Source organism: Salvelinus alpinus, chromosome 23 (assembly GCF_045679555.1).
Source record: "Salvelinus alpinus chromosome 23, SLU_Salpinus.1, whole genome shotgun sequence".
In the NCBI taxonomy this organism is placed as follows: domain Eukaryota; kingdom Metazoa; phylum Chordata; class Actinopteri; order Salmoniformes; family Salmonidae; genus Salvelinus; species Salvelinus alpinus.
Window position 1 is genome coordinate 14396622 of NC_092108.1, and position 15164 is coordinate 14411785.

The window sequence follows — 15164 nt, forward strand, 5'->3', positions numbered from 1 at the left end:
CTCCTCTTCAGACGAAGAGGAGGAAGGCTGCCGTTACACTTTCAATTGTTTAACTTGGGTCAATTGTTTCGGGTAGCCTTCCACAAGCTTCCCACAATAATTTGGGTGAATGTTGGCTCATTCCTCCTGACAGAGCTGGTGTAACTGAGTCAGGTTTGTAGGCCTTCTTGCTCACACACGCTTTTTCAGTTCTGCCCACACATTTTCTATGGGATTGAGGTCAGGGCTTTGTGATGGCCACTCCAATACCTTGACTTTGTTGTCCTTAAGCAATTTTGCCACAACTTTAGAAGTATGCTTGGGGTCATTGTCCATTTGGTAGACCCATTTGCCACCAAGCTTTAACTTCCTGACTGATGTCTTGAAATGTTGCTTCAATATATCCACATAATTTTACTTTCTCATGATGCCATCTATTTTGTGAAGTGCACCAGTCCCTCCTGCAGCAAAGCACCCCCACAACATGATGCTGCCACCCCCGTGTTTCATGGTTGGGATGGTTTTCTTCGGCTTGCAAGCCTCCCCCTTTTTCCTCCAAACATAACGATGGTCATTATGGCCAAACAGTTCTATTTTTGTTTCATCAGACAAGAGGACATTTATAAAAGAAATACGATATGTGTCCCCATGTGCAGTTGCAAACCGTAGTCTGGCTTTTTTATGGCGGTTTTGGAGCAGTGGCTTCTTCCTTGCTGAGCGGCCTTTCAGGTTATGTCGATATAGGACTCGTTTTACTGTGGATATAGATACTTTTGTGCCTGTTTCCTCCAGCATCTTCACAAGGTCCTTTGCTGTTGTTCTGGGATTGATTTGCACTTTTCGCACCAAAGTATGTTGATCTCTAGGAGACAGAACGCGTCTCCTTCCTGAGCGGTATGATGGCTGCGTGGTTTCATGGTGTTTATACTTGCGTACTATTGTTTGTACAGATGAATGTGGTACCTTCAGGCATTTGGAAATTGCTCCCAAGGATGAACCAGACTTGTGGATGTCTAAAAAGCTAATTGGAGTCAGGAGTCAGCTAACCTGAGGTCCAATCAATGATACGAGACTGGAGATGTTGGTTAGAGCTGCCCTGCCCTATAAAAAACATTCACAAAATTTAAGTTTGCTATTCACAAGAAGCGTTGCCTGATGTGAACCATGCATCAAACAAAAGAGATGTCAGAAGACCTAAGATTAGGAATTGTTGACTTGCATAAAGCTTGAAAGGGTTACAAAAGTATCTCCTAAAAGCCTTGAATTTCATCAGTCCACGGTAAGACAAATTGTCTATAAATGGAGAAAGTTCAGCACTGTTGCTACTCTCCCTAGGAGTGGCCATCCTGCAAAGATGACTGCAAGAGCACAGAGCAGAATGCTCAATGAGGGTAAGAAGAATCCTAGAGTGTCAGCTAAAGACTTACAGAAATCTCTGGAACATGCTAACATCTCTGTTGAAGAATCTACAATACGGAAAACACTAAACAAGAATGGTGTTCATGGGAGGACACCACGGAAGAAGCCACTGCAGTCCCAAAAAAAACATTGCTGTTGGATGTTCCATAGCACTACTGGCATAATATTCTGTGGACAGATTAAACTAAAGTTTAGTTATTTGGAAGGAACACACAAAACTATGTGTGGAGAAAAAAAGGCACAGCACACCAACATCAAAACCTCATCCCAACTGTAAAGTATGGTGGAGGGAGCATCATGGTTTGGGGCTGCTTTGCTGTCTTAGGGCCTGGACAGCTTGCTATCATCGACGGAAAAATTAATTCCGAAGTTTATCAAGACATTTTGCAGGAGAATGTAAGGCTATCTGTCCGTGAATTGAAGCTCAACAGAAGTTGGGTGATGCAACAGGACAATGACCCAAAACACAGAAGTTTTGAACAAAATGGCTTCAACAGAAGAAAATACGCCTTTTGGAGTGGCCCAGTCAGAGTCCTGAGCTCAACCCGATTGAGATGCTGTGGCATGACCTCAAGAGAGCAGTTCACACCAGACATCCCAAGAATATTGCTGAATTGAAACAGTTTTGTAAAGATGGTCCAAAATTCCTCCTGACTGTTGTGCAGGTCTGATACGCAACTACAGAAAACGTTTGGTTGAGGTTATTGCTGCCATAGGATGGTCAACCAGTTTTATTTTTTATTTATTTTTACCTTTATTTAACCAGGTAGGCAAGTTGAGAACAAGTTCTCATTTACAATTGTGACCTGGCCAAGATAAAGCAAAGCAGTTCGACACATACAACAACACAGAGTTACACATGGAGTAAAACAAACATACAGTCAATAATACAGTAGAAAAATAAGTCTATATACAATGTGAGCAAATGAGGTGAGATAAGGGAGGTAAAGGCAAAAAAGGCCATGGTGGCGAAGTAAATACAATATAGCAAGTAAAACACTGGAATGGTAGATTTGCAGTGGAAGAATGTGCAAAGTAGAGATAGAAATAATGGGGTGCAAAGGAGCAAAATAAATAAATAAATAAATACAGTAGGGGAAGAGGTAGTTGTTTGGGCTAAATTATAGATGGGCTATGTACAGGTGCAGTAATCTATGAGCTGCTCTGAGTGCTGGTGCTTAAAGCTAATGAGGAGGATAAGTGTTTCCAGTTTCAGAGATTTTTGTAGTTCGTTCCAGTCATTGGCAGCAGAGAACTGGAAGGAGAGGCGGCCAAAGGAAGAATTGATTTTGGGGGTGACCAGAGAGATATACCTGCTGGAGCGCGTGCTACAGGTGGGTTCTGCTATGGTGACTGTTACTAAATCCAAGGGTTCACATACTTTTTGCACCCTCCACTGTGAATGTTTACACGGTGTTCAATAAAGACACGATAACGTATAATTGTTTGTGTGTTATTAGTTTAAGCAGACTGTGTTTGTCTATTGTTGTGACTAAGATGAAGATCAGATCAAATGTTATGACCAATTTATGCAGAAATCCAGGTCATTCCAAAGGGTTCACATACTTTTTCTTGCCACTGTACATGTGAAAAACAGGAAATATACAATACCTAATAATACATGTATTAATATTACATTCTCATGCCCAACTCTTCTTTCAATAGATTACATTAAGATACATATACTTACATTGATTTAAATAGGCTACAAGCCATGACAAAATTGTCCCTCTGTCTTACCTTTAGAGAGGAGTCTGACTGCGTCCTGACAAATCAGCAAGGGTCCCTTTGGATGAAATCCTGAAATACAGGAAAAATGGACATGTAATGTTTCATTTAATATGTAGCTAACGTTGCTAGCGAATGACCATCCCCTCTCATAGCCTATTACACCCCAACAGGATATAGAGGACAGACAGACCAATTTCACTTCAGTCCACAGGAAAAGGAGGAGGAGGTGAAGAGGTCCCTGATAACATGTAGCAGGGTCAGATGTAGCTAGGGGCTGTTAACACACCTGCGGAAAGTCGTTACTCCAGCTGTACTGCATGTCTGGCCGGGGTCAGGGGTTAAAGTTGAGGGGTTAAAGGTGAGAGGTTAGAGGTGAGGGGCCAATGTGGTTTGTAAAATCAGGTGTAGGGGATCAGGTGCATGGGCAGTGGCTTTGACTTCAATCCACCCACTAGGAGAAATGGGGTGAATCTGAAATGGCGCTCTCTTCCCTATACAGTATAGTGCATTACTTTTGTAGTAACTTAGGGAATAGGGTGCCATTTTAGACATGGCTATGATCAGAGAAGTGATATCATAAAGAAAAATATGAATATAATCAAGTTAAGAGGTGCTGGTGCCTTGGAGATAAGCTACTTCCATCCAGGAGTTTACATGTTTAATGACCCGCACAGGAGTTGCTCAGTCCACGGAATATAAAATAGCTTCATACAGAATGAGTTATTGCAGATAGAGCCTTCGTCCGAGCACTGGTGTGTCGGTAATCAACTGTTTTTATTGAATGTGCATCAGAGTTGAATCTATCACTTTTTCATCCCCATACCAAATAACGACGGTGACAAAATGGGATCATCATTGGACACTATGACGTCACTAGACACAGCACTTTGTTTATATGGAGTCTGCTGGCTCCCAGCTACTGTAGGATAAACTGAAGAACACAAGGATCAACTGATAACATCATAATATTGTAATTTAGCAGACACGTTTTATCCAAAGCCACTGACAGTTCACTCATATGTACAGTTGATGTGTCCCGTGCAGGAATCAAACCAACAAGCCAACAAGCTGAGAAGCGCCAACCAATCACATCAAATAGCCTGTTCCCGACCAGCTCAAACAGGGATACCCAACATGACAGCATTACCTTCAGCATCTGCCACCAGTCAATAGCAGAGAAAGGAGGCTGTACTCTGGCCAGAGACAAAGAGAAAGGCCGTTCTCTTTATGTGAGAGCCTTTTAGCTGTGGTGCTATGGGCTCATCCAGGCCTGTATGCTGATTGGTTTGAAGGGAAGTGTTAGTCCCTTCCTGCCAGGGTGCAAAAAGAAAACTTGATTGATTGCTCACTCCGTCCAACCCCCTCTGGGCTTCTCGCCATTGGAGACTTCACAACAGGGGAGACGGAGAGAGAGAGAGAGAGAGAGAGAGAGAGAGAGAGAGAGAGAGAGAGAGAGAGAGAGAGAGAGAGAGAGAGAGAGAGAGAGAGAGAGAGAGAGAGAGAGAGATGGGGAGAGAGAGAGAGAGATGGAGAGAGAGAGAGAGAGATGGGGAGAGAGAGAGAGAGATGAGAGAGAGAGAGAGAGAGAGAGAGAGAGAGAGAGAGAGAGAGAGAGAGAGAGAGAGAGAGAGAGAGAGAGAGAGAGAGAGAGAGAGAGAGAGAGAGAGAGAGAGAGAGATGGAGAAAGAGAATCTGAGGTGGAAAATATCTCTCCCTCTGCTGTTCTTTAATCAGCTTGAAATGGTAGAAGTCATGTCGTACATACACAGAGAACATAAATATTTCACTCAAAACCTCAACTTTCAGTCTGATTCAATCTTGCTGTATAGAACATAATCGGTTCACACAATAAGAGCCACATACTTTTCTTCTTAAAAATACATTTAGAAAAACAGTACCAAAGCCAAATCCAACCTAAAAGGTAAATACCATTTAAAGCACTCACTGGTATACGCCTCCAGTTTTCAGTGTAAGACATAATATCTACATGCTAATCAAAGATACTGCATAATACTTTTCTGTGGTAGGTTTACTTGAATCTGTTCCTCAGTCACAATGGACCTGTCCAGTTGTGAAAAGCTCCCCAATAAGCCAGAGAAGACAAAGAGTGCCTGTTCTCCTGTTGTTTGTGTAATAATGACCAGATGATTAAGTTGGCGCAGTACAGCTCTATGAAACCAATCCTCTGGACTTTTGGTACAGTTTTTAGTGTGCCAAAGGTTGTGGGTTTGACTCCAGCAAGGGACAGCTAGTCCCCAATATTATTGCATTTGCTAAATGCTAGTAAGCATAAGAAAATAATGCAGACCCTGAAGCAAAGGGAGACATTATACTTCTGTATACTGCTGACCGTAATAATGAACACTTCTCAAACTCAAACCACTTTATTTTGTAGACTGGAATTCGCATTCACCACTAATGTGTAGCAACCACCTGAGAAGTTTGTATCGAAACAGTTTGATACCACACAGATCATTGTACCAGACCTCATGTCTGAAAATAAAATCCAGCTGTCCAGATCATAAATCTCAACCTTCTGGCTACTGAAAAACATCAAAAATGGCAACTGAAAAGAGAAACTGTAGTTTACTAGATTGTGTATCATTCCAAGTATGTCGTTTTCCTCTCAAGGCCTGACATTCACTCAGTGGCCAGTTTATTAGGTACACCCATCAAGGACCAATTGGCATCAAGGGACCTAACGTGTGCCAGGAAAAAATTCCCAACACCATTAAACCACCAGCCTGTACCGTTGACACCAGGCAGGATGAGGCCATGGACTCCTGCTGCTTACGCCAAATCCTGACTCTGCCATCAGCATGACGCAACAGGAATCCGGTTTTGTCGAACCAGACAATGTTTTTCCACTTCTCAATTGTCCAGTGTTGGTGATGGCGTTCCCAGTGGAGCCGCTTCTTCTTGTTTTTAGCTGATAGGAGTGGAACCCGGTGTGGTCGTCTGCCGCAATAGCCCTTCCGTGACAAGGGCCAATGAGTTGTGCGTTCCGAGATGCCATTCTGCACACCACTGACGTACTGCGCCGTGATTTTGCTGTTTGTGGCCCGCCTGTTAACTTGTATGATTCTTGCCATTCTCCTTCAACCTCTCATCAATGAGCTGTTTTCACCCACAGGGCTGCCGCTGACTGGGTGTTTTTTGTTTGTCGCTCCATTCTCTGTAAACCATAGACACTGTCATGCGTGAAAAGCCCAGGATGCCGGCTGTTTCTGAGATACTGGAACCGGCTTGCCTGGCACCGACGATTATATCATGCTCAAAGTCACTTAGGTCACTTGTTTTACCCATTCTAAAGTTCAATCAAACAGTAACTGAATACCTCGATGTCTGTCTGTCTGCTTTATATAGCAAGCCACGGCCACTTGACTAAATTATTATTTTATTTGTATTTTTTTCAACTTTATTTAACCAGGTAGGCTAGTTGAGAACAAGTTCTCATTTACAACTGCGACTTTGCCAAGATAAAGCAAAGCAGTGCGACACAAACAACAACACAGAGTTACACATGGAATAAACAAACGTACAGTCAATAACACAATAGAAAAAGTCTATGTACAGTGTGTGCAAATGGCGTAAGGAGGTAAGGCAATAAATAGGCCATAGTAGCGAAGTAATTACAATTTAGCAAATTAACACTGGAGTGATAGATGTGCAGATGATGATGTGCAAGTAGAAATACTGGTGTGCAAAAGAGCAAAAATGTTTACAAAAACAATATGGGGATGAGGTAGGTAGTTGGATGGGCTATTTACAGATGGGCTGTGTACAGCTGCTGCGATCGGTAAGCTGCTCAGATAGCTGATGCTTAAAGTTAGTGAGGGAGATATAAGTCTCCAACTTCAGAGATTTTTGCAATTCGTTCCAGTCATTGGCAGCAGAGAACTGGAAGGAAAGGCGGCCAAAGGAGGTGTTGGCTTTGGGAATGACCAGTGAAATATTCCTGCTGGAGCACGTACTACGGGTGGGTGTTGTTATGGTGACCAGTGAGCTGAGATAAGGCGGAGCTTTACCTAGCGAAGACTTATAGATGACCTGGATGTCTGTAGGTGCGAACTATTTTCGTGAACAGGGTGGTGCACCTAGTAAACCGGCCACTGAGTGTATATTCGTGTCCGTGGTGTGCTTACACTGATCTTATCTGCACATATGGACAACTAAAACCAACATGTTACCAGTTCAGACACACCTCTCTATCCCGGCTGTGCTTATTCTTTAGGTTATTTCTAACATGCTATACATCTGCACCACGTTTTCCTACACAGATCAGTGGTTCTGGGACATGATCCATGTATAGTTTTGGGAATTTTATTGGGAAATACTTTTCTTGGGAATTTCTGTTTGAGAAAAATGTACAATATTTCTAATCACAACCCTGTCCTTTGCTGTGGCGTAGAGGGAGCTGGCTGTACAAACACTGGTATAGGTTATGTCAGCATCTGGCCCAGGCCTCCTATAACCGCTTGCCGTCCAGCATCTAAAGTAATTGGTTACCAGAATGTTTTTTATAGCTTTGAGCCTTTTCTTATGACCCTCGTAGTAAAAAGTGAATAATATATTTCTTGCCCCAACCTTGTAAATCACCCAGGAAGAGCTAGCTGCAACACCATTTGGGAAACACTGGCACAGGTTACAGTAAAGACATCTGGCCCTGCCGTGGTTAACCATCCTGCCAGTAGATCAGGCTAGCCTACCAGTCTTCTCTGTTTCTCCTTCAGCGGGTCGGCTCCTCCCATCCACTCCTCCCGGTGGGAGTGCACAGCCTCTCTCTGATCTGATGGGCTGTGAGGGAGGTCTGTGATGCCTCTGGCAGTGAGTCAGGAATCCCGGGAGTGAACTCTCACGCACGCACCCAGACAGAATAAAAAATGCATGGGTGCCACTGGAGAAGTTTCAGTCTGGTTGGTGAAATCCTCGTTCTCTCTGTCTCTGTCTCTGTCTCTCTCTCTCTGATTCTCTCTCTCTGACTCGCTCTCAATCTCTCTGTCTCTGTCTCTCTCTCTGACTCTCTCTCAATCTCTCTGTCTCTCTCTCTCACTCTCTGCCTCTCTCTGTCTCTCTCCCTCCCTTTCTTCTCTTGTGTTCCTCTCTTTCTCCTCCTTATTTCATTCCTTCATCTCTCTGCCTGCCGATCCTCTCTACCCCCTCCCTCCCGATCCATCCCCCCTACCTACCTACCTCCCTCATTCTCTCCTCTCCCCCCTCCCTCTCTCCCTCCCCTTTACCTCCCTCTATCTCTCTGTGTGATTTCACAATGACATCAGCCCAAACTCTGTGTTGTAAAAGCTAGACTAGTTAACCTCACCCTGCTAACCACAGTTTTATAGGACATACACTGCTGGTGGTACACTCCCTTCTTCACAAGGCCTACCAAAAATAGAGTGACTATTTTATATGCAAGAACAATGAATTGACCAAGACAAGGCTTTGAGCTGTTAGGCCACTGATAATCTCACACAATAGATTTTATTTGACAATGTGACTGAAACAGTTGCGCTCCCTCAGAGTGATTGGTACATTTCAATGTGTTTGTTTGTTTAACAAGCTCTACTGTGTGACTTAGACTTTTAGAGTATTTATCACCCGTGTAATTTACAGCTGGTATATGTGGAGAAAGACTATATTATTAGTGACCAGACCACGAACCAGGAATGTCTGTACTTTTCCCCAGTTTCCATCATTCTGATGTTGCAAATATGCTGACCCTGTTTCCTTGCCTCTCATGTTTCCAATGAGCACGTTGCATGAAGCACATTTGAAATAGACAAATATACTGTATGCCACAAGAACCTATTCTATCATTGTCTAGGGGAGTGTTGACAGAGGTAGTGCTAACGTTCTGTCATTTATCTCTCTTATTTCATGTATCTCTGATGTCATGCCCGGGCCAGGGTATTGGGGTTACTAACATCAGCCACACCTCTGATTGGCCCGAGAGGTTAGAGTGGGCGGGACCATTATAAATAATGGAGAACATGATAGCTATGCAGGTGTTCTGATCTCTGATCTATGTTCCATCAGCTGTCTGTGGAACCATCCCTCTTTCTATTTCTCTTTTGTTTCCCTCTATCACTCTCTGATCTCCCTCTCTCTCTGCCTCTCTCCCTCTCTCGCTCAGTCTCTCTCCCCCTCTCTCTGTCTCAGTCACTCATTATTTTTTCTTGCACACACACAACATTAACTTGAGGACCATTATATATTGAGGATGCTCTTTAAATGCCACAGAACATTTAAGCCAGTGCCATAACTTTATACGCTTCTTACATATTACTGATAGCCCGCAGTATTAGAGTTTTGTGTCTCCCATCAGGCCCCTCCTGAGGAGTCTATTTTTCTCCTAACCTCCTGTATGAGGGCAACTCTGAGACAAGCCCAGGAGACCTCCCATGATAAGAAGCTGTGTTGGGGATACACTAAAACAGGTCATTCAGTAGTCTAATTTTGATTACATGGGTCCTAAATATAAGCTTGGATCTAAATCATCAAAAAGATCCCAAAAATAAGCTACTGTAAATCTCAGTGTGTGTGATGTGCATGAGTCTTTTCAGAGACACAGTTAGAGGTAGGCACTGAGGTCATCACCGATGAGCTTGTAGATGACCACATCTTTCATGCAAAGTAGGATACATGTCAGAAGGAAATAACATGTCAGAAGGAAATAACATGTCAGAAGGAAATAACATGTCAGAAGGAAATAACATGTCAGAAAGAAATAACATGTCAGAAAGAAATAACATGTCACAAGGAAATAACATGTCAGAAGGAAATAACATGTCAGAAGGAAATAACATGTCAGAAAGAAATAACATGTCAGAAAGAAATAACATGTCAGAAGGAAATAACATGTCAGAAGGAAATAACATGTCAGAAGGAAATAACATGTCAGAAGGAAATAACATGTCAGAAAGAAATAACATGTCAGAAAGAAATAACATGTCAGAAGGAAATAACATGTCAGAAGGAAATAACATGTCAGAAGGAAATAACATGTCAGAAAGAAATAACATGTCAGAAAGAAATAACATGTCAGAAAGAAATAACATGTCAGAAGGAAATAACATGTCAGAAGGAAATAACATGTCAGAAGGAAATAACATGTCAGGAAGGTACGAAATAATAGCTACAGAATGCATAACATGTCCATACAAAAGTCACGTTAAAGTCCTGTATTATACAGTGCCTGGAAAGCAGGACCTGGCTATGTAATTTTCATGGTAAAGCACCTGAAAGTATTTATAATTGGGCTGAAATCTTGGCTTGGTTGGTTGGCCAACAAAGGTTTATACAGTACCAAATGCCTTTTCAATAGAGTAAGATAAGCAATGCATTCATTCCATTCCCTGTGTCCAGACGCCGCTGATACCCCGGTCTGCATGCAGGCTATTACCCAATATTGTTCATACAGGGTTCAATATCCACAAATCCTTTATCTCAAACAAATGGACAAAGTTGATAATTTGCAGCCAGTGAAAATATGTTCAATCTTACCTGAAAGTAGTAATAAATAAAAAATCCGCAGGAATGTACGATCGGAACGCAACGCTTCAGTGAAGGTGCTCTAAACGTATCCCGATGCTCCAATCGTGTCGTCTGTCAGCGTTTGGTCGAATGGGTGAAACAGCAAAAAAGAACCGGTAAGTGAGCAAAAATGATTCAACGTCCCAAGCTACGCTTCACACATTCAAAAAATAAGCCACTAGTCTACTTCACGACTAATATGCAGCATCTGCCACATGCCCAATTTAGAGATATCTAAATCTAAATCTGGATAGACACTCGGTGCCGGTGCTCACTCCCCGTGCGCAGGTGGCGACGCTGAGGGTGAGGAGCTGAATCGGTTTGAACAAAGAGGCGAGCACTGACACACAGACGGTTCAAGCGCCCCCCATTCAACTGAAGAAAAAAAGGGGGGGCGAGGATTGGAGGAACGGATTGGTGAAAGGGGGTATTTTACATGACTATAATCCGAACCCATACATAAACCTCAAAGGTTGATCCCTTGTCTCTGAATTAAATTAAAATTCTCATGTCATGAGCTCATAACTAGGCTGGATATCAACGAGGGGAGGGGAGTTTCATGCATTTTTACTCCAGTTTTCCTCAACCCCTTACAAAAGGCCTACAGGAAAGTAAATGCACCTGCAGTAATTCATTTATTATTCAATAGTCTGTAAGCTATTGTTTATTACACTAAAATCCATCATTTTCTCATCTTCAGTTAATAAAACATGAAAAACATGTTCCTATCTTATTGATAAGTGGAAGGATATTATAAGTCATAGTGTTATATAGTGTAATAAAAACAATGTTTTTAGTGGCTGTGAAATCACACAGGTGACCTTACTGAGAGCCATCCCTTGTCAATACCACAGTGCTATGGTAGCCACGATAATAATGCCTTATAGAAACATGGTTGTCTGAGATGTATCATTTGGCTAACTCAGCATGGCAGCAGCTCACATTTCAGCACTGCAGTGCAGGGACAATAGCAACAAAGCTGCATCCATCCTCATTATAAGAGGAAGAAAAGGTCTCTTTGTGTTGATATTAGGCCCACTGCCAGATAATATAAAATATATTACTGTGAGTTGTGTGTCAAGTCATGTCTTAGAGGAGGTAGTTGTTTGGGTGTGCAACTTCAAAGACACCAATTAGGATAGTCACATAGCAGATGAGGCCGATTCCATGACTTTGAACTCAAGGGAACATACTGTTCAATCAGATATTTGCCAGTGGCGTATGCTCAGATCATAATAATGGCTTCTCTTTCAAGGTCCCTCTGTATCGATGAATATGACAAAGGTCCTGCATCATAGCATTTACAGGCACACTACATACACTCACTCACACACACACACACACAGAGACAGTGGTGTAAAGTACTTAAGAAAAAATACTTTAAAGTACTACTTAAGTCGTTTTTTGGGTATCTGTACTTTACTATTTATATTTGACAACTTTTACTTTACTACATTCCTAAAGATGTCACGTTCGTCGAAAGGAGCGGACCAAGGCGCAGCGTCCGTAGAGTTCCACATACTATATTAAAGTGAAACTTCACAAAAACAACAAAGAATAAACGAACGTCCCGTACAGACCGCACTTAGACACTAACTGAAAACAAAACAATATCCCACAACGCAGGTGGGAACAATGGACAACTTAAGTATGATCCCCAAATAGAGACAACGATAATCAGCTGCCTCTAATTGGGAACACCAACATAGAAATAACAATACTAGAAAAAAACCTAGTCACCCTCTGAACAAATGCACCATAGAGAACCCCAAGGGCTATCTATGGTCAGGGCGTGACAAAAGAAAATAATGTATTTTTTACTCCATACATTTTCCCTGACACCCAAAAGTACTCGTTACATTTTGAATGCTTAGCAGGACAGGAAAATGGTCCATTCACGCACTTATGAAGAGAACAACCCTGATCATCCCTACTGCCTCTGATCTGGCGGACTCACTAAACACAAATGCTTAATTTGAGTGTGCCCCTAGCTATCTGTAAATAAAAAGAAAATGGTGCCATCAGGTTATAATATAAGGAATGTGATATTATTCATACTTTTACTCTACTTTTACTTTTGATACTTAAGTATATTTAAAACCAAATACTTTAAAACTTTTACTCATGTAGTATTTTACTGGGTGACTTTCACTTGAGTAATTTTCTATTGAGGTATCTTTACTTTTACTCAAGTATGAGTAAGCTTGGCACATCTAGCCACTGGGATTTTTGCCCATTCTTCAAGGCAAACCTGCTCCAGCTCCTTCAAATGATGAGTTCCACTGGTGTACAGCAATCTTTAAGTCATACCACAGATTCTCAATTGGATTGAGGTCTGGGCTTTGTCTAGGCCATTCCAAGACATTTAAATGTTTCCCCATAAACCATTTGAGTGTTGCTTTAGCAGTATGCTTAGGGTCATTGTCCTGCTGGAAGGTGAACCTCCATCCCAGTCTCAAATCTCTGGATGACTGAAACAGATTTCCCTCAATAATTTCCCTGTATTTAGCTCCATACATCATTCCTTCAATTCTGACCAGTTTCCCAGTGCCTGCCGATGAAAATCATCCCCACAGCATGATGCTGCCACCACCATGCTTCACTGTGGGGATGGTGTTCTCAGGGTGATGAAAGGTGTTGGGTTTGCGTCAGACATAGTGTTTCCCTTAATGGCCAAAACGCTCAATTTTAGTCACATCTGACCAGAGTACCTTCTTCCATATGTTTGGTGAGTCTCCCACATGCCTTTTGGCGAACACCAAACTTGTTAGCTTATTTTTTCTTTAAGCAATGGCTTTTTCTGGCCACTCTTCCGTAAAGCCCAGCACTGTGGAGTGTACGGCTTAAAGTGGTCCTATGGACAGATACTCCAATCTCCACTGTGGAGCCCTGCAGCTCCTTCAGCGTTATGTTTGGTGACTTTGTTGACTCTCTGATTAATGCTCTCCTTGCCTTGTCTGTGAGTTTTGGTGGGCACCCCTCTCTTGGCTGGTTTGTTGTGGTGCCATAGTCTTTCCATTTTTTAATAATGGATTTAATGGTGCGCCGTGGAATGTTCAAAGTTTCGGATATTTTTTGTTACCCAACCCTGATTTGTACTTCTCCACAACTTTGTCCCTGACCTGTTTGGAGAGCTCCTTGGTCTTTATGGTGACGTTTGCTTGGTGTTGCCCCTTGCTTAGTGGTGTTGCAGACTCTGGGGCCTTTCAGAACAGGTGTAAATATACACACACTGAGATCATGTGACAGATCATGTGACACTTAGATTGCACACAGTTGGACTTTATTTCATTAATTTAGTGACTTCTGAAGGTAATTGGTTGCACCAGATCTTATTTAGGGGATTCATAGCAAAGGGGGTGAATACATGTGCACACACCACTTTTCAGTTTTTTTAAGATGTATTTTGAATTTTTTGAACGAAGTAGTTTTTTTTCACTTGACCAATTTTTACTTTTTTTGTGTATGTCCGTTATGTAATGAATACTCAGGGAGAAAAAGGTGTAGATTCACGAGCAGGGCGCGGCAGGTGTTTGTTTCGCCTTTGCAGAAGGCAGGAATTGTAACGCTTGTCGTCTGGAGGAGAAGAAGAGGACCAAGGTGCAGCGTGATAAGTATTCATAATTACTTTTAATGAATACTAACAAAACAACAAAAAAACGATAAACGAACAGTTCTGCCAGGTGAACATACACTAAACAGAAAACAACCACCCTCAACACACAATGGAGAATAGGCTACCTAAGTATAGCTCCCAATCAGAGACAACGATAGACAGCTGCCTCTGATTGGGAACCACACCAGGCCAAACACAGAAATAGACAACCTAGACATACAACATAGAATGCCCACCCACATTACATTTAAGTCATTTAGCAGACGCTCTTATCCAGACTTACAAATTGGAAAGTTCATACATATTCATCCTGGTCCCCCCGTGGGGAATGAACCCACAACCCTGGCGTTGCAAGCGCCATGCTCTACCAACTGAGCCACACGGGACCACAACAGACATCACACCCTGACCAAACAAAACATAGAAACATACAAAGCAATCTATGGTCACAGGCAGGCAATGGTCATACACAGATAGGCAAATAGGCAGGTGAATCAAAACTAGGACTGAAGGTTATAACTGGTTCTCACAAACAAGCTAGGAAAAGGCTTAGTAGAGTCAAAACAAACAATACCTCACAAAGGCACAAACAGAATGAACTGAACTAAATAAGGAGCTGATGAGACCAGGTGAGTAACTAACACAGGTGAAATCAATGAACAAAAATGAAAGACAGGGCTACGTTCAAGAACACAAACAGGGCTACGTTCAAGAACACAAAGAAACAGAACACAAGGTTGACTAAGAAAATAAATACAGAACCTTACACATTACATGAAATCTAAATAAAAATCTATTTAAATTGCAGGTTGTAATGCAACAGAATAGGGAAAAGCCAAGGGGGATGAATACTTTTGCAAGGCTCTGTAAGCGCAAATGTTGATAT

The 15164-nt window shown here is 42.2% G+C and overlaps 1 protein-coding gene across 2 annotated transcripts in view; it reads right to left on the reverse strand.

The window, feature by feature from the left end:
- The window catches only part of LOC139550283 (neurocan core protein-like), a 154059-nt gene extending 143062 nt beyond the window's left edge, over positions 1-10997 (reverse strand). Inside the window, exons 1-2 of one of the 2 annotated variants that reach the window (XM_071361079.1) lie at positions 10633-10997; positions 3139-3198 (exon numbers count right to left, since the gene is read on the reverse strand). The gene's annotated coding sequence lies outside the window, so the exon portion shown is untranslated. The remainder of the gene's footprint in view (positions 1-3138; positions 3199-10632) is intronic. The other variant, XM_071361080.1, reaches the window with a different exon arrangement.
- Between the last annotated feature and the right edge of the window lie 4167 nt (positions 10998-15164).